The sequence below is a fragment of the Tupaia chinensis genome, unplaced genomic scaffold (assembly GCF_000334495.1).
Source record: "Tupaia chinensis unplaced genomic scaffold, TupChi_1.0 Scaffold000012_1, whole genome shotgun sequence".
In the NCBI taxonomy this organism is placed as follows: Eukaryota; Metazoa; Chordata; class Mammalia; order Scandentia; family Tupaiidae; genus Tupaia; species Tupaia belangeri.
In genome coordinates, this window is record NW_006159442.1 from 2,996,749 (window position 1) to 3,018,711 (window position 21,963).

General features: G+C 45.7%; 1 protein-coding gene across 6 annotated transcripts in view; it reads left to right on the forward strand.

Moving 5' to 3' along the window:
- The window catches only part of ZNF532 (zinc finger protein 532), a 130,273-nt gene that overhangs the window by 907 nt on the left and 107,403 nt on the right, over positions 1–21,963 (forward strand). For 2 of the 6 annotated variants that reach the window (XM_027768674.1, XM_027768693.1), the window contains exons 1-2: positions 784–1,480; positions 1,575–1,684. The gene's annotated coding sequence lies outside the window, so the exon portion shown is untranslated. Of the gene's footprint in view, positions 1–402; positions 615–783; positions 1,481–1,574; positions 1,685–21,963 lie in introns of those variants that run through there. The other 4 variants (XM_006139932.3, XM_006139931.3, XM_014585147.2 and 1 more) reach the window with 4 other exon arrangements.

The window sequence follows — 21,963 nt, forward strand, 5'->3', positions numbered from 1 at the left end:
CCCGGCCCCTTGGGCCTGCCAGCGGTGGCCTGTCCCCCCCTCGCCTTGGGGACAGCTGGCCTTCGCGCCCCGCAGCTGCCTGGGGGGCCGAGGAGGAGCCGGTTCTGCTAGGCCCCACAGGTTCAGAGAGGGGGGCCACGTGAGCGCAGGCTCCCCTCCGCCCCCTCCAGCGCCGGCCCTGCACAGGCGCTGTTCCCTAGGTCTCCGAGCCCCTGTCTGCCACTGCCCCTTCTTTTGCCCCCACCCCCACCCAGGCATCCCCAGTGTTCTTCCCCGAGGTGAAGGGTTTGGACCTCTCCCCCCAGGTGCTTGAAAGAAGAGAAGGTTGGAGGAGGAGGAGACTGGGGGGCTGCTGGTGGTGGTGACAGGGCTGGGAGAGAGAGAGAGGGACGAGGGGAGGAGGGGGCTGGGAGGGATGGGGGTGACAGGCAGAGAGGAGCCTGGTCAACAAGCCAGCACCACTCTCTAGGAGGCCAGGCCGGCTCCTGCAGCCGACGCAGCCCGTGTGAGCAGACACACATAGATTGCTTTCTTGGGGGCTCTTTGTCAGCCACCAACACGGGGAACACACACTGACACACACGTACACAAAGATCTGAGCCAGGTTGTGGGAGGTAAGTGGGGGAAGGAGAAGGAGGGGGAAACAGTGTCTGCGGTGGGCTTTGGGGTGGAGGGGCGGGGGGATGGGCCCTGAGAGGCTCTGGGGTGCTTGTGAGGTGAACATTTTCCAGGCCGGGTGCTCGTGGGGTGGGGTGGGGTGGGGGGACACATGATGACCTTCCCCTGCTAAGGAAGACCTAAAAGGGAAAAGCCACCCCTAGCGAGATCCCCCCTGTGCTGATGATTTTCAGGGACTTGTTGGCAACTCAGCGAGGGTTGCCATAGCTTTTTTATGTAGGGTGACCAGAACCGGCTGAAACTGGTTTGAGGCAGATCAGCTCCTGAACACAATGCAGTCACTGAGCTTCTACAGTGGGATAGCAGCTTCCTCCCTTCATGGCAGCCAAAAGAGGAGCTTGCAGGAAGGTACCATCCCAACACAGTATGTGAATGCACACTTAGACACCACACAGCACTGGTACGTGACTAATGGAGCCCTAAAAGATTCTGTGTAGAGAAGATGGAAAAAACTGTGCAGGTTTGCAGGGTCTGAGATTACTTGGGCTTTTCCTGCCTTTTTCTTTTGCTTAAGGGATGGACAGGGAGCTGAGATTTATGACCCTTATTAAAGAAAAAAAAAATGTGCCTGGCTAGGGTGGGGACACTTGGTTTATGCAGTCTCTCTCTCTCTCTTTTTCTCTGTGTTTTAACAAAACAAAACCAAAATGAACTGATGGGTTTGTAATGGTAGTTTGTTGCTGGAGAATGCTACTTTGCATGCTTTCTTTCTCTTGCAGGCTATGTTCTGTTTTGTGCTTTTCCTTTTGAGAAGCTCCTAAAGGGTGTTGGGGATACCTCTGACTATTATGAAGGCCAAAAGGTAACAGTATTGTTCTAGGAAATGAGCATAAATGTGATCCAGTGATGCTGTTAGCCATACATGCTATGTGTTTTTTTTTTTTTTTCCCTTGTAGGCCTGTTGACTGGGGCTGCTTTTAACCCTTTCCTATTTGCAGAGAATGCAACCGTGCGACAGTAACTGAACATTGGTCCAAAGTCTTTCCAAAAGGTCAAAGTTCACAAGGTGAGATATGCTGGTTTGAGCATGAATTTAAATATTTATTTGCAGATCCTTACAGACACGGGCTGAAAGTGGATTGGTACCCTGGAGATGAAATTGGGTTCAGAGTGGAGAAGAAATACTCTTAACGATATCCAAGTTTAATGGGATTAGAGTGACTTTATGATGGTATTGCTGGCAAGGCGAAATCTGAATGCCTTCATTAAATCGCATGTCTGGGCATTGGAAAGAGTCAGGCCTGGACAGACGCAAGTTTAGGGAAGGGTAGGCATCAGGGCCTGTGGAGAATGTGCTGTTTTGCATAAGACAAAAGCAGTCCACATGTCGCATGGTCCTGACGCTGAGAAAAAGAAGGGCTTCACCAAGTCGAGGCAGCCTCACCATCTTTGTAGGGATGTGAGGAGGCTGAAGGTGGCTTTGCCTTTTGTTCACTCATCACCTTTCTTTTCTCTTGCTCTCTGCTACCCTGAAAGGTTTTCCACTCGAGTCAAGTGGTGGTGGGATGTCTGGTATTGATTTTGGGGGCTGTTGACGGTGAGTTCGCCATTGGATTATTTGTGGCATACATTTTAATGTGGACTACTGATGTAGTACCAGGAGGAAACTGGGTACTCTGGCTTCATCTGCGAAAGCTTTACTGTAGTGGGTGGTCGGAAAGGTCTCTTGCTTTACAAGATTGCAGTTAGGTCTGAGCTGGCATTTTTATGCACTCTCTAAAACCAAAGGTTTTGGAGGAGAGGAGGAAAGAAAGCAGCCAGGAGTGTAGCAGAGTGAAGAACAAAGGCTGTGGGAGCTTCCAGGGGAGCACTAAACATTTTGCCTTGGGGTGCCTTGTGAAAAGAACTGCAACTTCCCCAAACAGGAAGCCAGCAGTTCCAGATCCTATCCAGTCTGATCTCAACAACAGCTAAAACTGGTTCTGCCTTTCTGCTGGTTTGGAAAAATAGAGCTAAGAGGAGCCCCTCGAAGACATGATCGAAATGAATTTCGACCCTATTTTGAAGTGGGCATTTTGTTCCTGTCCGTGTTCAGCAGAATAGAGCCTTTTCAGACATGCCGTGGATCTTAGAATTGGTTAAGTTGTGTGCTGGCAGTTGGTGGGCAGAATATCTGCAGCGAGGGATGTCAAGTATGCAAGGGGTTTTATTGTTAAAATGTTTTCATTTGGTTGCACAACAGCCACTGTGTGATAAAACTGGCAAAAGGGAAACAAGAGTGCGTGGTTAGCTCAGAATACTTGATGGGAGTATTTAATAGAGATAAATGTAATCTTGGGCAGATATACCAGTAAATGGCTTACATGATGGAACACAATTCCTTACAAATCACTGTGCTAAAATTGGTTTTCGATTCTACCTCATTTTTGACTGCCAGAGGTTCTGTGTATGATAGGAGCAGAAAGATGCTTGCAAAGCAGACCCGAGTCCATGTTGCATGATAGGCTGCTTTTGCTTTTCTGGTGCCAACTAAAACTCAGATGGCTCATATGATAAATCTTAATTAGCTTAATACAATAAGCTGTTTTATCATTCAGTCCTCCATGCCTGGTTTTTGAGAACCAGTGGTTTTTATTTAGCTTTGACAGCGAAAGCCTTTACGATGACTGTTTCTTGAGAATATGTTCAGAAAACCTTTTGATCAGGCATTGCATGTCATGGAATGTTCTGGTGTGCTCTCTGTGGTTTTTAGCTTTGTCACTCCCTCCCACCCTCAAGGCTCCTGGCTCCTGAAAATACCATTTATTTTGCATTTTAGGCCAGTCTTTCCAGCTGCAAATGCTGCTTAAGGGTGGAGAGCTGGTTCCTCAGGCAGCAGCCATGAGCTCATCTCAGATTGACGCTGAGCTCAGGTGTTGCTGTCATGCTGGGTATAACAATGTAGCAGGCCCAGGTCTCCCAGGAGAGGAAGGGAGAGCTTGCTGGGTTTGGGAATGTGAGTGTGGAGAAATATTAGCAAGGGCATGTTCTTTCCTGGGAGGGCCAGGAGGGAATAGGGTGGCACCCACCCACACTGGGTGGGGGGTGGGGGCTGTGCCTTGCTGCCGCAGCTGTCATGCTGTCACAGTGGCTGTGCACTGCCCCACCTGCAGCCCGCAGCCTGCTTAGGCTCGCCTGCAGCAGTCTCCATGGGCGACCTGCAGGCCATCCCATTGGGGCAGGAATGTGCAGGATTGGCTGAGGAGAGCAGGCTGGAAAGAAAGTGTAACTGCCTGTTGGACCCTTGCTTGTTTTTGTCATTTGCCTATTTAGAGTCAGTTTTTCCATGTTAAAGGGTGACAGACAGATCTAGGGCTGTCAGGATATTCAGCCTAACCTGGTTTAGGAGTGTCTTCTGTCTGTTTGTCTTTTCCCAGAGATTCTCTGCCCCTACTTACCTTGACTCATTTTTAAGGAAGGCCTCGGAACAAGGTAGCCAACATGTGAGTGGAATTTTCTGCTTACACCTTTGACTGGGACATGTTAAAATTTTAGGATTGGTATTCTCCCATCTCCCTTTATTTCATCCCTTAAAGTGATTTTTTTGGGTTTTGCAGTGGAGTGCAGTTTGTCTTCAGTTTTATTTGTTCATTTCTTTTTTCACTTAGTTTTGAATAACCTTTCCCACATCCTTGGTAGTACTCCATTTAGCTGTTTAAGGCACAGAGGTTGTCCAGATGTGAAACCTCAAAAGGGTTGACAATACAAGGAAGATTGAAAGTATCTGAAAAACTTTTAGGGTAGTTCTTTCCTCATTCCCCTAACTTCTTTTCCTAGTCCAAAGATTGTTAAAATAAGAACAACAGCCCTAATAAATGTTACAGAAATCCACACCTTTGTGTTTAGAGCTGATCTTTATGGTTAAAAAGTTAACGTTTTAATTATATAAAGTAAAATCTACTCTATGGCGCACAAGTCTGTGAGTTTTGATATGTGTGTATAATTGTGTCTGTTACCCCAATCAGACTTTTTTTTTTTTTTAAGGAGACATTTTTGCTATAGGGTGTGTATGCTTGCTGGAGAGATAGAGAGAAATCACCCCCCTGGGGGGATGGCCACAATGCAGTCCTCTCTCCTCCCTTCTCCTCTCGGGATCTTGGGCACGCACACACATGCCTGGTGTGAATTTAAGCTGCTGGGTCTGGGACTCGAACCGCACTTGATGTAGTCAGACTCTTAACCCTACCTCCCCAACCCTGGCAAACCACTGTCCCGCTGTATGGACACTGTTCTCTGCCCCTGTCTTTTGTCTTCTCTAGAATACCGTATAAATGGCTTCTTTTGTTTAGCCGAATGCATTTGACACCCATCTATCTTGTTCTGAGTATTGATAGTTGGTTCTTTTTTATTGCTGAGTAGTATTCCACGATGTGGATGTACCACAGTGTGTTTATCCAGTCGCTGGCTGAAGGACGTGAAGGTTGTTTTCTAGTTTTTTGTGATTGTAAATAAAACTGCTATAAACATCTGTACACAGGTTTTTGTTTGAACAGAAGTTTGTGGTTCTCAGAAAAATACTTAGAATCGGGATGACTGGGTCCTAGGGTACGGAAGAATGAGAAGTTTGAATGGAAATACATTCAGGTTATCATCACTCACAGAAAAAAAAAAAATCTAGCCTTGGCAGCTGCAGTTAAAACAGTGAGCGTCGTCTGAAGACACGAGAGATGATCGTGATAACAGGACTCTTTAAAAGGATGACATGCTTTATAACCCTGAACTAATCGGCATTAGCCAAAAGTGGAAATGAAAAACTGCAAGTGGTAAATTGTCCTTTATTTCTGCAGCAATTATTTTTAATCTCTTCAGAAACATTTGGCAGTTTAATTTTTACACTCATCCTCAGGTTCAATAAAACACCAAACAGTAATAGAACTTCAATTTTGATATGTGATACCAAAGATTGTTGTTTGAAATCGTACTTGTGTATAAATAACTTCTCAATTATCATTTGATACAGCGACTGCCAAAATATTGGCGGTGGTTTCGTATTTGAAGTTATTCGGCTTTTATGCCTTTTTAAGGAAGTGAAAATGATTTAAGCAACATCAAAGTAATGAAGAGGGGGAGATTTGGGAGTTTTTTCTTAAAAGATAAAATAGCTTTCAGGATCAGGAAGAACACTTAGCAGTGGTGCTCACGGTAGAGCAGGGGAGAGCCCAGGCAGTGGGAAGCTAGGTTAACTCGGGGATCATTTCAACCACTTCACAGGCACTTGGTGCTTACTAAGCACCGGAAGTTGTGCAGGGCACCAGGATTCAGAGGGAAAGGGAAGTAGAAAAACCCGGTGAGGAGTAGTAGCCACAGAGCTATGTTAGGAATGCGAGTGAGCTGTCTAATGCCCACTGTCAGGGCAGGAGCCCTTGAAGAGGTGGCTTCTGAGCTGAGCCCCGAAAGACCAGCAGGACAGGGAGAGACTCTGGGATGGGCACAAGAACCCAGTGGAGCAGCCCAGGGAGGGCATGGAGAGGCCCTGGGGTGGACTCTGGGTTGGGCACGAGAGCCCAGTGGAGCAGCCAGGGAGGGCATGGAGAGGCCCTGGGGTGGTGGGAGTTGGGAGTCCCTGCAGGTGAGGAAGCTGGAAGGCATCTAGGGTTGGGGTGATGAAGGGCTTTGTAGACCATCTGTCTGAGTGTTGCCCTCTTTGTGTGGGCAGGATAGGCAAGGACAGGCAGAAAAACTTAGCTTTCATCAGAGATCCCAGACAGCACCGTGGGGTGTCAAATGGAGACTGTTGAGACTGGAGGCAGGAAGGACAAATGGGGAGACCCTGGAGAGTGGTGGTGAGGGCGTTTGGTCTAAGGTGGTGGTTGTGAGGATGGAGTGGGAGGTGGTGGCTGCTGCATGGGGCCAGGTGTGTGTGGTGGCCCCTGACTAGATACGGGGAGAAATGGAGAAGGTTGTGGTCTGAGAGGTTGTGGTCTGAGATCCCTTGGCTGGTCTCGACTTGTCTTTGAGAGAGCAAATTAAGAAGGCAGAATAAGGGTTGGAAGAGTAGAGAGCGAGATACTACATTGAGTTCTGGTTTGAGTTCAAGTGCAGGTGGAGATGCCATTTCCCTCTCGGCTGTCAGTCCAGTGTTCAGTCAGGCTCTTCAGGCTAGAGATCTAGTTTAGGAGTAATTAGCATCAAACAGAGATGATTGTGGAAAGACATAAAAAGGGTTGAGGCTGAGGTTTCTTAGATAATGCTTACAAAGTAGAAACCATCAATGAGGGAGGGGCCGCCACCGGAGAATTTACAGGGCATGCTTCAGACCGTCCAGAAAGGTAGGTAGAAAATGCGATGTAGCTAACACCAGCAGGCACTTCTGTTGTGGTGGCCCTTCTGTTTTCTCATTCAGCCCTGAAGCATTGAGATGAGTCGTGTTCTCTGTATATCCCCATGAAACTGAGAGAAACCCCGACAGGCCTAGCCAAGGGCTCCCAGATCCTAATGAAGTCAAGGCAGAATTTGAAGCGTGCTCCTGGTCACCATGCTCTTCTGTCTTGGGTAGCACGCCTGGACACGGGATGATCAGGGAAGGTGTTTTAGGCTGTGGAGGCTGTAGCAGGAGGAGTCCCTGAAGGAGCTCAGCAGGTACTGAGCAGCAAAGACCGTGAGGGTGCTCAGGTTAGAGGGGGCAGTGGATGACTGGCAGGAGAATATGTACAGGAGAAGCTATGGGCCTTTGTAGGCAGCCAGAGTAGGTAGCCAGATTTTCCTGAAAGTTTTTTTTTTTTTTTTTTTAGATTTTTGCTATAGGGCGTGTGTGCTCTCCAGAAAGACAGAAAGTGAGAAGTCACCCCCATCCCCCTGCCCCAGGTGAGCACGCAGCAATCCCTTCTCCTCCATGCTCCTCTTGGGATCTTGGACATGCATGCACACGTGCGCCCGGCGTGAGTTTAAGCCACAGGGTCCAGGACTCGAACTGCGGTCGACTACATGGGAGTCCAGCGACATAGCCATTATGCTAACTGCTGGTCCCCCTTCCTGACTCTTTAGTCAGCACAGAGAGAGGAGAATCTGTATCTGCACCAGAGATAGCTCCAAAAATAGCATGTGGAAGAGACTTCAGCAGTTTTACCGGGCACTCGGGTGAGGTTATACATTCTAAGGGAAAAGGAATGGAGAGCTGTTTTTGTTTGATGTATTCTTAAAAAAGACTAGACAGGCAAAGTAAATTGAAAGTGGTGCTGAGAACAAGTCTTTTGTTTCAACAACAAATAAACACAGTTTAAAGAATTCTTTGAATCATCTTTCATAGGCAGGATGTTCTAAATTTTGACTGATTTGGAATGGGGGACGAGGGGGTACAAATTCTGTTTAATCTAAATCCAGAAACTGCAATAAGTAATTTTTAGACAAACTCAGAATAGCTTTTTTAGCCGTCCCATACTCCATGTAAGCTGCCTCTAGCTGGTGGTCTGTAGGGCCCACCATGCAGGTTTTATATTGTTTGTTTTCAGTTTACTACGGTTTTCTCTAAGTAGAGCTTCCAGGTATCTTGAATGATCCGCAGAGGCTGAACGATGAAATCAAGGTGGTGTAGTTCTTCACTGTTTTCTCAACATCAACCTTGTCTTTTTGGACCTAAACTCCTCCTTTCCACACACTGACTCATGGGGCTAGTAATGGGTATTGATTTTATAATTTTCTTCTGTGAAGAACACATTCTTTCCAGGGATCTGAGTAGTAAGGATTAGATTGTTGAAAAACTTAATAGGTTAGAGAATTCAAAGCCCTCTGTTTTGAAAGGATCACGTGCCTGGAAGTACTTAAGGTATTTGGGGTTATCTCATTTTCTACAGTGAGTCTCAATTGGGGACTGGAGGCACCAGGTAGGTAGTAGCAGATGTGGAGCTGGAGCCCAGCACTCTGGACTCCTTGTCTCACAATTGCTTTTATCATTGCTTTCTCTGTGCCTTTAAAAATTGATCAGATGTGTTTCAATAGTATATCCAACTCGTTTTTATAATCTGCACATTATATGAACCTGAAAATGTGAGTTAATCAGTGAAGTCTCACACAGGTACTTATTGATAAGCTAGTCTTTAACAGTTTGCTGATTTAACATAGCAAGAATGAGGGGCTGGAGGTGCATGACAGTTAAGGCTCTGGATTCTCTTATGTCTGGCCAAGGTTTGAGTCCTGAACTTGGCAGCTTGAAAAATCACACCAGGTGTGTGTGTGTGTATGTGTGCCCAAAATCCTGAGAGAATGGAGGAGAAGGGATTACAACACGGTCATCTTCCCTGAGAGGTGATTTCTCACTTTCTCTGTTTCTGGTAAGCACGCTTGCCCTATGGCAAAAACCCTAAAACAAAACAAAGCAAAAACAAAAAAAACAGCAAGAATGAAAGAGGTAGTTTGAAAGCTGATTATGGTAGTGTTCTTGCATTGGATGGGGAAGACATGAGATTTTTCAGTTGCTTTTGTCTCACTCTCGAGGACGTACACCTGTGTTTTGCCACTTTCTAGTTGTGGGACTTAAGCAAATTTGTTAAATTCTAAGCCACTATTACTTTCCTTGAGGGTTGATATGAAGGTTGAAGGTATATAAAGTGTTTAGCAGAGTGTATACAGTAAGTCCTTCCTCAAAGTATAACTTGTTCCGTGTTCCCTGGTTCCGTTTTAGAGTGACTATAACCCTGGTGTTCCCCTCACCCCTTGGAGGGTATTGTTTTGCCTTTGCTACCTTCCATCATTTCCATGGTAACACACAGTATGTGTCTCTAGCCTGTCCCTGCAGTTCAGCTACCACGACAGCTGCCCCGTAGTTGGTTGAAAGTGGGTGAAGTGGGGACCAGCAGATGGCATAGCGATTATGTGGTTGGATTCCCACATGGCTGACTGTGGTTTGAGTCCCAGTGTGAGCCCAAGAGCCAGGGAGGAGGATGGAGGAGAAGGGATTGCTGTGTAGCCATCCCCCTGGGGGGCGATTTCTCACTTTCCTTCTCACTGTCTCTGTCTGTCTCTCTGGTGCACATACTCTAAGACCAAACCTCTCAAAAGAAAAAGAAGGAAAATGGGTGCATTGTGGGCATGAAGGTAGTGTACTTGCTCCTCCTTGGCTGTACTTAGATTCGTAGTTGGAGGACCTGGTCTGAGTTTTGCACTTACTGCCTTATTTTTGGTTCACTTTGTTCCCTGAAAGACTCAGCCCAGTCATTGAGGGGCTATAGTCTTGGTTGTCCATCTGTTGGTATAATTTATGTTGGTTAAAGTAGAAAACAAAACTCGATCATGCACTATGCCTTGATAGCAGAAGCTGTGTTCTGTCCCTTCCCCCGGCACTTTGCTCCCCACATTTGCCAGCAGTGACTAGATACTCATCTCAGGCTCTGTGGGGTTTGGGGGCAGTAGACAGTTGAGTGGAGAAGGATTGGGAGTATTTACTTTATGTCTGGAACTGCTCTGTCCAACGTGGTAGCCACAGGCCACTTGTGGGTATTGCACTTGCCATGTCACTAGTCTTAATGGAAGTGAGCTTTGAGTATAAGGTACACGAGGTTTCCACTTAATGACATTTTTAGAAAAGAATTATTTTATTTAACTTTATTTAATTTTAATTTGACCAGAAAGATACAGAGTGAGAAAGAGAGGGAAAGTGAGAAGGCTAGTCACGAGGTCAAGGACTCGAACCACTCCCAACCATGTGGGAGTCCAGTGCCCTCAACCCTGCCACTTGCTGGCCCCAACACACTTAATGTTATTTTCAAAAATGTAAAATATCTTCGTTTTTTTACATTGAATACATGTTGAACTGGTAATGTTTTGTATAATTTGATGAATTCCAGTTTATTATTAATACTTGTTTCACATCTCTTTTTTTCCTCTTTTAAAAATGTGACTGTTAGAAAATTTAAAACTATATATGTGACTTCCATTGTATGCCTTTTTTGTTTTTCTTTTATTTATTTATTTTTTGTTATAAGGCAGGTACACTAGACTAAGAAAGTGAGAAATCATCCCTCAGGGGGATGTCCATGCTACAGTCCCTTCTCCTTCAGTCTCTTCTTGGGATTTTAGGCATACATGCACACGGACCCGGTGTGTCTTTCAAGCCACCAGGTCTGGGACTCAAACCATGCAGTTGGTCATGTGGGATTCAGTCACCTTAAGCTCTGTGCCACCTGCCAGCTCCGATTTTCATTGTATTTCTGTTGGACAGTGCTGTCCTAGAATGTTGAATGAACACAGAAATTAATTTAGCAATGAAACATCTCTTTTGCCCTGTAGTATTCATGTTTATTGATATAATTAAGTCCTTTGTATGGTTGACAAGATATTGTAATAATCATCTTAGTGTTTTCTTATTAGACTTGTCTTCCTCCCCTAGTTTGAACCGTTTTCCTTTCCCAAGTGTTCTTGTTCATCTTGCTCAATCACATGGTTTAGATGGCCATGCTGGGCTGGAGTTTGCTCAGAATGGAAAAGAATCCTGAGTGGCAGGTTTATGGTGTTCAAGATGTCTGGATGTCTTACACTTACTGTCCCTCAAAGGGCATAATTAACATAGCTGTGGAGACTCAGAGAGGGTAAGTGACTAGCTGAATATTGCACCACAAGTAAGTGACTGACCCTAGATTCCCGTGTCTGGCTGACTTTGAAGTTCTCTGATTCTGCTGCTTCCTATTGCCTTTTTTGATGGAAGCTCTTGCTGCTGGTACCTGGTACCTGTTGTCAAGTCCTTGCTGGGTCCTGGGCACCCTGGTCATCTATACTTCGCATAATGATTGCATACAGATCACTTGGGGATTCAGTAGGGCTGGGTTGGGCCCAAGATTCTGCCACTCTTACTAGCATCCCGGGGATGTTGACATTTCTGCTTCATGGCTCATACTCTGAGTAGCGTGGGTCCCTACCATTTCTCTTGGGTGTAGACCTGTCACTTCTCTGCTTCTAAAACAATCTAATTCTCTCAGTTGCGCCTGACTCCATAGGGACTCACCCTTTGACTTCACATGAGATGCCAGCAGCAAGTAGAAGTGGGGCCCAACTGATTGTTTGGTCAGAGATGCCGCCTTCTGGCATGAACACTGACTTCTGGGTACCCAGGGCTTGACTGGATCCTTGGTGTATTCCTCTTCCTACAATCCTGTTAGGCTGGCTTTGACATCTTGATCTTTTTGGCCCCTTGACATCTGCAGTCTAAGACAGGATCATTTTCACACAGAGGTTAGATCCAGGAGATGCGTGGCATGTATTCCTGTCCTAATTTGTCATGAAGACAGTTAGGCCATGGGGCCAGCAGGTAGCATGGTGGTTAACGGAGCTGGATTCCCACATGACTGCCTGTGGTTTGAGTCCCAGACTCGGTGGCTTGCTTTCTCACTTTCTCTTTCTCTTTCTGACTCTCTTGTGTGAAATTAAAAAATAATAATAACAAATAAAATGTAAAAATCTTAAAAAAAAAAAAAAAAAGACAGGTATGCCTTAGGTCAGTGCATAAGAGTGACTGCCATTTGTGGTATCTACATCCCCGAGAGAAGGACTCAGAACTGTTGGCATGCCACTGTTCCCCCCCTACTCCCCACGCCTGAGAAGGAATTGAGATGACTTGTGATTTTTTCCTTAGAATAGGAGCTACAGAAACTGCCTCACAGAGCCTTGTTGAACAAGTAGCTAGCCACACCCCTTCTCCAGCACCTATAACGGCAGACACCTTGTTCTTGGATCAAGCTGTCCTGGGTGGGTTACCCTGGGGCCTGGGCCAAACAAGAAATTGAATAGTAGGAAGGTGTTTGGGATATTAAGTTTTTGAACTGTCGTAGCCTATGGAATACTTTAATTTTTTTTTTTTTTTAACTTTAGAAAGGCACATTGGCTCAATCAGCTGCAGCAATAAGATGACTCCTGTTACATGAGAGTCTGCCTTCTCCATCTCTCTGCAAGAAAGCCACCATTTCACAGGACTCCTAGCCGAGCCTTAGATTGTGTTGGACACTGGACACTGAGAGTTCTGTGATGTGTGAATCTGGCACATTGGCTGCGAGTCATTTAGTTGTTGGCTAAATCCCTCAGCTCCCTGTTGGTGCAGAATCCTATGCCTGGCATGGGGGAAGTACCTGCCCTGGGCCGTTGTGGAGTCACAGGTTGTTGGATGAGAATGGAGCAGGGTTTGGAAGCACAGGGACAGGCTGGGTGTTAGGACAGGCAAGGCTGTGGGGCCAGCCCTGGAGAGAGGGAGTGGAACACAAGTCAGTCTAGAGTTGGTGAGTTTCGAATGTATCTAGGCAGGAGGTGTACCTGCTGGAGATTGCCAAGAGTCAAGGTAAATTAAGGACCAAAGATTGGGCAGGTGAACCTGCAGAAGACGTCACAAGGTGAACAGATGGGTGGTCACAAGTCTAGGGCAATAGGCAGGAATAGGAGGGCACAAGCATGCGTGAAAGTATACGAAGAACCAGGCAGTCTGTGATCCATGGTGCCCATAGGAGGGCCTGCTGAGTGGAATGAGGGTGTGAATAGTTGAGCGAGCGAGGGCTGTGTAGACACCAGGACCAGTGATCCCCAGATAACTGAATCGGAATTAATCTTACCTGGCAGCCTTCTTGTGGCATGGTGATTGAGGATACCCGTTGGCCTAGGTGCAGCGATGAGGTGTACAGGTCTGGAGAATCCATAGCTCCTTGTAGGCAGGATTTCTATGGGAAGGCATTCAGCAGTGGGTCATTTGGCATTTGTGTGGTATGCAGGACACATGGTCAGGACCTAGCTGTTCACACTAATGTAATAAAGGGAGCACATTCTAAGGCACAGAGCAGCTGCTGGGAAGACGGACCCAGGAACTCAGACGTCATCTTGCACTAAGCTTACTCTGCAGTCTTTTCTGGGCCACGTGTCCTTCCTTGATTGTCTCTTCCTTTGCGCCTGTCCCGTGGACGCGAACCGCGGTCGACTACATGGGAGTCCAGTGACATAGCCATTACGCTAACTGCTGGTCCCGCACCTGTCCCTTGATAGAACCCATTCTCTTCTCTCCTATGGTCTTGCCAGAATATGGTTGTCTTACAACCCCTCCATTTTCCACGTCTTCATTTAAAGTCCTAGTGGACACTAACTGTATTCTTCCGTTACACTCAAAACTGAAAATCTCATTGGTCCTGGTTTAATCAGCTGCGGCTTCCTTGGAGGGTGGGGATTACTCTTCACCCTAAATGGGCGATGGTAGTTTTCAATGACAGATGACAGTGACCAGTGGGCGCGTGAGAGGACCCCAGGGGTGAGGGGTGTCTGCTACAGTAGGAGCAATAGAGCCGAACGCAATATGGCGCGAGCTGCCTCTTGTGTCTAGTCAAGGTGGTCTTCATTTTAAGAGGCAATCCTTTCGAGAGAACGTCATTGTAAGAGCAAGATCTGGTGACTGCCTGTGTTTAGACATTGGCAAAGCTACTAAGTGAGTGAGTAAGGTCGGTGAAAAATGAGCTACGTATTTATTAGGTAGGTTTAACAAGCCGGAGGCAGACACGTAATGAAAGTGGGGCTGCCTTTATATATAGAATGTGCTGTGTTCGTTTATGAAAATGACATTGTTGGCCAGCTTGGTTTTTTTTTTTTTTTGGTGGGGATGCATTTCCCTTGATTCAGTTCATCTTTTCATCTGTTCTGTAGCCTAGAGCACAAGAATTGTTACATGACTACACTGTTTTGAGAGTGTAGTTTGTCTCCGTTCTGATTGTCAGAAAATATCAAATTAAGTTTGTGTCCCTAACTTTTACCACTGTTTTCTGACTTTTTCACTAGGATTCTAGGGACTGGGTAGGAAAAGAGGAATACCAAAAAAGGAAGGATGGGATCCAAGGTTCTGAGAAAGATAAACTTGGGTGGGATTGTGAAAAAGGAGAGGGAAAGACGATTCAGAGAGGGGAGTGCTGGGAGCGCCTGACTGTTGGCAGGAGACAAAAATGTGTGCAGGGGCCGCTGAGTGTGGCTTTCTGGCTGGGTGGACATTCTTTGCCAAGAAACTAGTGAAAAATAAGTCACAGGAAGACTAGCTAAGGGGTGACTTGGCTACCTCGGGCGAATGCGGCTGAGGAAACGTGGCATTGTGGAGTAGTTAGGCCTCACGGCAGCCCTGAGAACAGGGCGTCTTATTCTGTGTTTTTTTAAAAAAGAAACATGAAAGTGTTTTCTTTAGCTTTAGTCTCTGTTTCCAGCTGTGCTCTGTCTTATTGCCCTTCCCGTTTTCTTAATAATATCTTGGACAGATTCCATAACTTTCTGCTTTTTTTTGTAGTTTTTGCTGTAGGGCATGTTCACTCATAAGAGAGAGAGAAAAAGAGAGAGAAATGAGAAATCTTCCCCCCCGGGGTATGTGTGTGTGTGTGTGTGTGTGTGTGTGTGTGTATGTGCACGTGCAGTCCTTTGTCCATTCTTCTCAGGATTTTGGGCATGCACATACATGCACCTGGCTTGTTTCTCAAGCCAATGAGTCTGGGCCTCGAACCTCTCTATTGGCCATGGGGATCCGGCTGCCTTAACCACTGGCTCTGTTCTTTTTTTTTTTTTTCTTTAATGCCAGAGGATGCGTGTAGGCATGCATGTGCACCCTGTAGCAAGGTTTGGTCATACTATAATCTTTTCCTTTGATTCTCCATCCTGTCAGGATCCTGGGCACACAAGCATGTGCCCGGCATGTTTTTCAAACTGCTAGAGCTGGGTTTTGAACTGTGGTCAGCCATGTAGGAGTCAGCTTTCTCTACATAGCACTTAACCACTGTGCTGTGAGGCCAGCCCTGGTCAGTTTTGACTATTTATTTTATTTTATTTTTTAAAGATTTTGTCTATAAGGCCCATGCGCTCGCTGGAGAGCCAGAGATGAAAAGTGAGAAATCACCCCCCCCGGGGGAGGGGATGACCACGCTGCAATCTCTTCTCCATTCTCCTTTCCGGATCTTGGGCACACACACATATACCCAGTGTGAGTGTGAAGCCACCAGGTCTGGGACGTGAACCACAGTCGACCAGGTGGGAGTCCAGTGCCTTAACCACTAAACCACCTGGTGGCCCCTATGTGTCTTGATTATTAAAAGTCCAATTCAGTTTAGAAATCTCAGTTTCAGTTTTGATCTCAGCATTATTTTCTCTCCTTGCCTAGACCTGAGGTTGAGTGGGTGTGAGTGGCCTGCTCAGCTCTGCTCCAGCTCTGATACACACCCAGGCCCTTGCAAGGCCTCGCTCACTAAGCATGGTGGCTGCAGAGAGGCAGAGGCTAAAAGGGGTAAGCGTCTCTACTTAATGACCCACTGCTGTTCTCTCCATTGGTGGTTCTAGGTTTTTTTGTTATTGTTTGTGTGTGTGTGTGTGTGTGTGTGTGCACGTGCCATAGGGTGTGTGCACTATGAGAGACAGAGAAGAGAGAAAGAAAGTGAAAAATCACTTCCCAGGGGATGACTGTGACACAATCTCCTCCTCTCCAGTCTTCTCTCAGGATTTTGTGCATGCACACACGTGCCCTGTGGGAGTTTCAAGGCACCAGGTCTGGGACTCAAACCGTGCTTGGCCATGTGGAAGTCCAGCTCCTTAATCACTATGCCACCTGCTAGCCCCCGTGGTAGCTTCTTCTTTTTTTTTTTTTGGAGAGGTTTTTTCGCTATAGGGCGTGTGCGCTCGCCAGACAGACAAAGAGAGACATAGAGACAGAAAGCGAGAAATCACTCCCCAGGGGGGATGGCCACGCCGCAATCCCTTCTCCTCCATTCTCCTCTCAGGATCTTGGGCACACACGCACACGCGCCCGGCATGAGTTTTAAGCCACCGGGTCTGGGATGCGAACCGCGATTGACTATGTGGGAGTCCAGCGACATAGCCATTACGCTAACTGCTGGTTCCCCCGTGGTGGCTTCTTTATGCCTGGGAACTGGAGGCTCAGAGAGGTTAATGACTATGCCAAGACGAAATTTGAATTGGCATTCATACCTGAGTCTGTCTGACCCTGAAGCTGTACGTTCCACGTCATCAGTCTGGCAGCCAAGGCATCTGAGCTCTTTTGAATGTAGAAAGTGGATTGTTTTTATATTTTCTCTTTATTTAAAGTCACAAAACCAATGTATTTAGCCTGTGGTATTTGCTCCATAAATGCATGCCAGTGCCGGTTGTCTGAGTAATGCATGGAACTAGGACACCGGAGGTAGGAAATCTGGCTAAGTGACTGGAAGACTTGGCCAAGCCTAACGCAGAGCCTGTCGTGACTGCATAGGTGCACATTCGAGGCCTTTCGTGAGCACGCATGTGTACTTACTTTTATGTTTGCGGCTCTCGTAGGTATGTATCTGTTTGGCAAAATGTCAGTCTGGTTTATCTTGCCAGTGTTCACTTTGGAAAAGATCAAACACATAGTTTCATGCTTGAAGTAAAAACTAGGCTTTAATGGTTTTGATTTAGATGACTCAGGATTTTCAAACATTTCAATTCACCTAATCTTGGGTGTTAGGATAGCGTTGACTTCAGCTGGCATTTCAGTTTCAGCCATGATGTCCTCAGTTACATGGTGCTCCAATTTCAGGGGACCGAGGATGGGGAAAGAAATCTGTTCTGTATCTGTTTCTCTTCGTAGGAGACCGTGATGGGTTGCCTAGGCCTCTGTCAGGGCAGTTTAGTTGGTACTGTTCATTTTATTCAGGTAGTTTTTGGGCGTTCTGATGGTATCTCTCTTGTTAACACTTGCGTGGGAGTTTCAGAATTGTGACTTAACTTCTCTTAGGACATTCTCTGTCCTATGATCCTATCACAGACCTCGTTTAGATGTTATAATAGTAACTTACACTTAGTAAATACTTCCTGTGTTCCACGTAGTATGGTAAGCACCTATTCGGAGTTTTCTTTTTTAAATAATTATTTTATTTAACTTTATTTATTTATTTATTTTAATTTGACCAGAGAGGGGCAGAGTGAGAGTGAGAAACGGAGAGAGAGAGAGAGGAAGTGAGAAAGCAAGCTGCCAGGTCCAGGACACAAACCACAGTCAGCCATGTGGGAGTCCAACACCCTTAACCACCACACCACCTGCTGGCCCCCTGGGGTGTTTTATTTAATCCTCACAATAACTCTATAGAGTGGATCATACCATCTTCATTTCATACTTGAGGAGATGGAATCTTCCAGAGGTAAAGTCAGGCTAGTTCATAGCCTGATGTTTGGGGGCTGGATCCCACATGAGTGACTGACCGCACGTTTTGGGTTCTGGCCTTGGTGGCTTGAAGAATGTACCAGGTGTGTGTTTTTACCTGTGTGCTCCAAATGCTGAAAGGATGGAGAAGCGAAGAAGGGATTGCGACATGTCCGTGCCCCGGTAGGGGGTGGCTTCTCCCTCTCCTTCTCTTTGTGTCTGTGTGTCTGGCAAGCACATGTGCCCTCGGGCCAAGTAAAAATAAAAATAAGAATGTGAAGTCACTTGCTTAGAATTTTGCAACTCATAAAGGAAGAAGCCAGGACTCACCCCAGTTTCTCTGACTCCAGTGCCCATGCTTTTCACCTCCAAATGTACTGTGGTTTGTAGGTGTCATTTTTGCAGCCAATTTATGACAAGCTCAGATAGCTTTGAGGGTCAAAGCTACTGCTTGTAGGCCAACCAACGTTTCTCTTGTTGTTAAGGTCTAGGAGGTGTTTTTTGCCTGTGTCATGGGTGTTGGTGTGGCTGTGGCTGTGGATAGCCCATGCACACTAAGACGTATTACAGTCCCTTTCCTGGTTTTCCTTTGCCACATATACGTGTACCTCCTTGTGTGTGCCTGTGCATTTTACAAAACAAATAGTGAACCGGCCAAACGAGGTTTTTAGAATCATTTCTGTGGCATTAAACGCAAGGCAGAGTTGCACTAGAAATACTCTCTTTTTTGTTTTGGAGAGGTTTTCGCTAGGACATGTGCGCTCACCAGAAAGACAGAGAAAGACAGAGAGACAGAAAATGAGAAATCATCCCCGCCCCGGGGGGATGGCTATGCGGCAATCCCTTCTCCTCCCTTCTCCTCTCAAGATCTTGAGCACGTAGGCAAACATGCCCGGCGTGAGTTTAAGCCACCGGGTCTGGGACTCGAACCACGGTTGACTACATGGGAGTTGAGCGACATAGTCATTACACCAACTGCTGGTCCCGAAGTACTCTCTTCTTTATTCCTGAGAGTGTGTGTGCATTCACAGCAGTAGTGAAAGCTCAGAAGAAGCTTTTGAAAAGTAGGTTGCATGTGTGTTTATGCTAGCATTTCCCAGATTCCTAGACTGTAGACCCCCTCGTCCCCCATTTCTGGGGGAAGTTTAGTAACAGGAGGAACATTCCTGGATAAACGTGGCTCTAAGCTGTTGGTTGTTGTTGATGAATGATGTAGTGAGTGTTCCTCTGTGTCTTTTCCTGTTTTCTGTTCTACTCCTGGAGAACTTATAGGTGAGTTTATTTTTAAAATCCGTAGTGGTTAACACGGTCCATACGTCAGCTTTGCGGGGTGCTTTTGGTCATAAAGAAGAGATGAAAGTACTGTATTTTGTGACTCCCAGAGCGTTGTAAGTGCATTTGTGACCAGGTGGGAATTGTTTCATGATTAGCCAGTGGCATCGTTTTTGAGAGTGGGAGTGGTTGTGGTAACCACATGGGGAGTCCATCTGTTCCCACTCTTCCTTGGTTGGTAGGACAGCTAAAGGACAGAGTTGGGCCAGAGCAGTGACTTACTACCCTGTCCATTCTAAAAGGTTCTGGTGGGGGGGGTGACTGAGGGAAGCAGGTGTATCAGGATTTTAGTAGAAGTAGGTGTTGGTGGAAGGACGACAGGGTGATACAGGGAAAGTGTCTGTGTTCACTTAGAGCAGGGTTTTCCTTTTGTTTTCTTGAGAGATTTTTGATATAGGGCACCTGCGCTCGTCAGGGAGACAGAGGGAGTCAGAGAGACAGAGAGATAGAGAGTGAGAAATCCCCCCCCCCAGGGGAGATGGCCATGCCACAATCCTCCTAAGCCTCCCAGTACGGATTCAAACCACAGTGGACTAAGTGGGAATCCAGTGACAATAACCATAACGCCATCTGCTGGTCCCTCGAGGAGGGTTTTCAACATCAGAGCTGGATAACTCTTGGGGGTGGGGGTGCTCTGTGTAAGCAGGATCCTTGGCCTTTGCCCACCATTGTAGATGTCAGTAGCACACTGTCTCCCCTGAATATGGTCACAGTGCTAAACATTGCTGATAGTGGGAAGCCGGTCAAGAACCGCTGACTTCAGGCCTCATAGCCAAGACAGTACTCCAAACCTCGGGTGTTAAAAATTCCAGAAGAAGACCTTTGTTGAGGGAAGCAAGGCCACAAACCTCGTTGAACTGTGAATAAGATACCTTCAGCTAGTAGTTTTCTCTTTTGTGTTTTCTTTTTAAAAAATTATTTAATTTTATTTGTTATCATTTTTTTTTTAAATGTGATCAGAGAGAGAGAAGGAAAGTGAGAAAAAAATGTGATCAGAAAGAGAGAAGGAAAGTGAGAAAACAAGCCACTACGTCTGGGACTGTGGAGTCTAGCACCTTAGCCCTCATGCCACCTGCTGGCCCCTCTTCTGTGCTCTTTAATGTTGAAAGTCTCAAAAAAAATTACAAAAATTTTTTCTTTAGTGTATAAAGCTTAAAAATTGGTAAAATGAATAAGAAGAAATAGCAAATGTTGCCAATAGTTTGGAAAAGTCAGACTTCTGTGCAGGATTTAGGACTTGGTGACAAAAGAAAGGAAGATTACCTTTTTTTAAAAAAACCCAATTATTTATTTAATTTTATTTATTATCATTATTATTCTTCAGTTTGACCAACGAGAGAGAGAGTAAGAAAGCAAGCCGCCAGGTTTGGGACTCAAACTGTAGCCGGCCATGTGGGATTCCAGTGCCCTAAACATCATACCACCTGCTGGCCCAAGGAAGATTACGTTGAAGTTCTCTGCTATACTCAAGACGTTTTTATTTTAGGAAGGCTATACCTTGCTTTAAGCTAGAGTCGTACAGATGCTACTAAGAAGCATGGTGTTTATCAAATGCCAAAAGAATGCTTCTGAAGTCTGAGTTTTAAAACAGGAGTTTTTTGTTACTAGTATGTACAGAAATAAGTAATTTCTTTGTTCTGAAATAATGTAATTCAGCAAACATGGTTCATTTTTTTAAAAAGGGCAGTTTATATCCAACTACCAGTGAAGAAATCTAGACATTTTTTTCCTTGTTTTCTCACCATGAAGCTATTTGAATAACCCACTTCAAGCAGAGGCTGTAATGAATTTTCCTGAAGTTTATTAATGGTGACAGGTTTAACCCAGGCCCTCTCAGTATTTCTATGAAATCATTGATGAATTAGCGCGCTGCCAGCACAAGGCTCTTTTGGTTAAAAGAATGTCTACCCAGTGGGAAATAGAGCTTGTACAAAAGCAACTTTGACAGAATTGCCAAGATTGATGATTTTGATTATCCCTCAATTTGTAGGAAATTTAAACTTCCACTTCCTTTTGGGCAGATAAGAGATTTGAAAATGTAAACCTGTACTTATGTGGATAAACTCTGAAAACTTTTTTAAAAATTCTTATATGATTAGAAATGGAAGTATAGAGTAAAAGTTCAGGGCCAGTTGGTGGCATGGTGGTTCAGACGGCTGGATCTCACATGGCCCACTGTTCCGTTTGAGTCTTGGACCTAGAATCTTGAGAACCATGCTGAGGACATATGTGTGCATGCCCCACATTCCAAGAGGAAAGCGGAGGAGATATTGCTATATGGCTGTGCCCTTTGGGGGAGTGCCTTCTCACGGCTCCTCACTCCCCACAAGTGCATGTGCCTTGTCGCAAATTAAAGAGTGAAAAGTCTAAAGTACAACTACAGGGAGTAGCAGGTGGCATAATGGTTATGTCATTGGGCTCCAGTAGTTGACCATGGTTTGAGTCCCAGACCTGGCAGCTTAAAACTCATGCCGGGCACATGTGCGTGCGTGCCCAAAATCCCTAGAGGAGAATGGAGGGAAAGGGCTTGTGGTGTGGCTATTCCCCTGGGAGGGTGATTTCTCGCTTTCTGTCTCTTTGTTTCCCCAGTGAGTTCACACACCCTATAGCAAAAATCTCTCTTAAAAAAAAAAGTACAACTGCAGTTTACCACCCTGCCCTCTGTCTTGAGCCCTTATTAGAGCTGAGTGTTAAAATGCCTGATGTGTATCCTTCTAAACCTTTCTATGAATTTTACAGCTCTCCAAATTTTACATAACCTGTGTATGTGTGTGCATATAACCTGTACTTGCATGTGAATATATATGTGTATAACATATAAGCATAAAAATATATGCTTATTTTTTCTTTTTCACTTTAACATAGTATATGTATTTATTTAT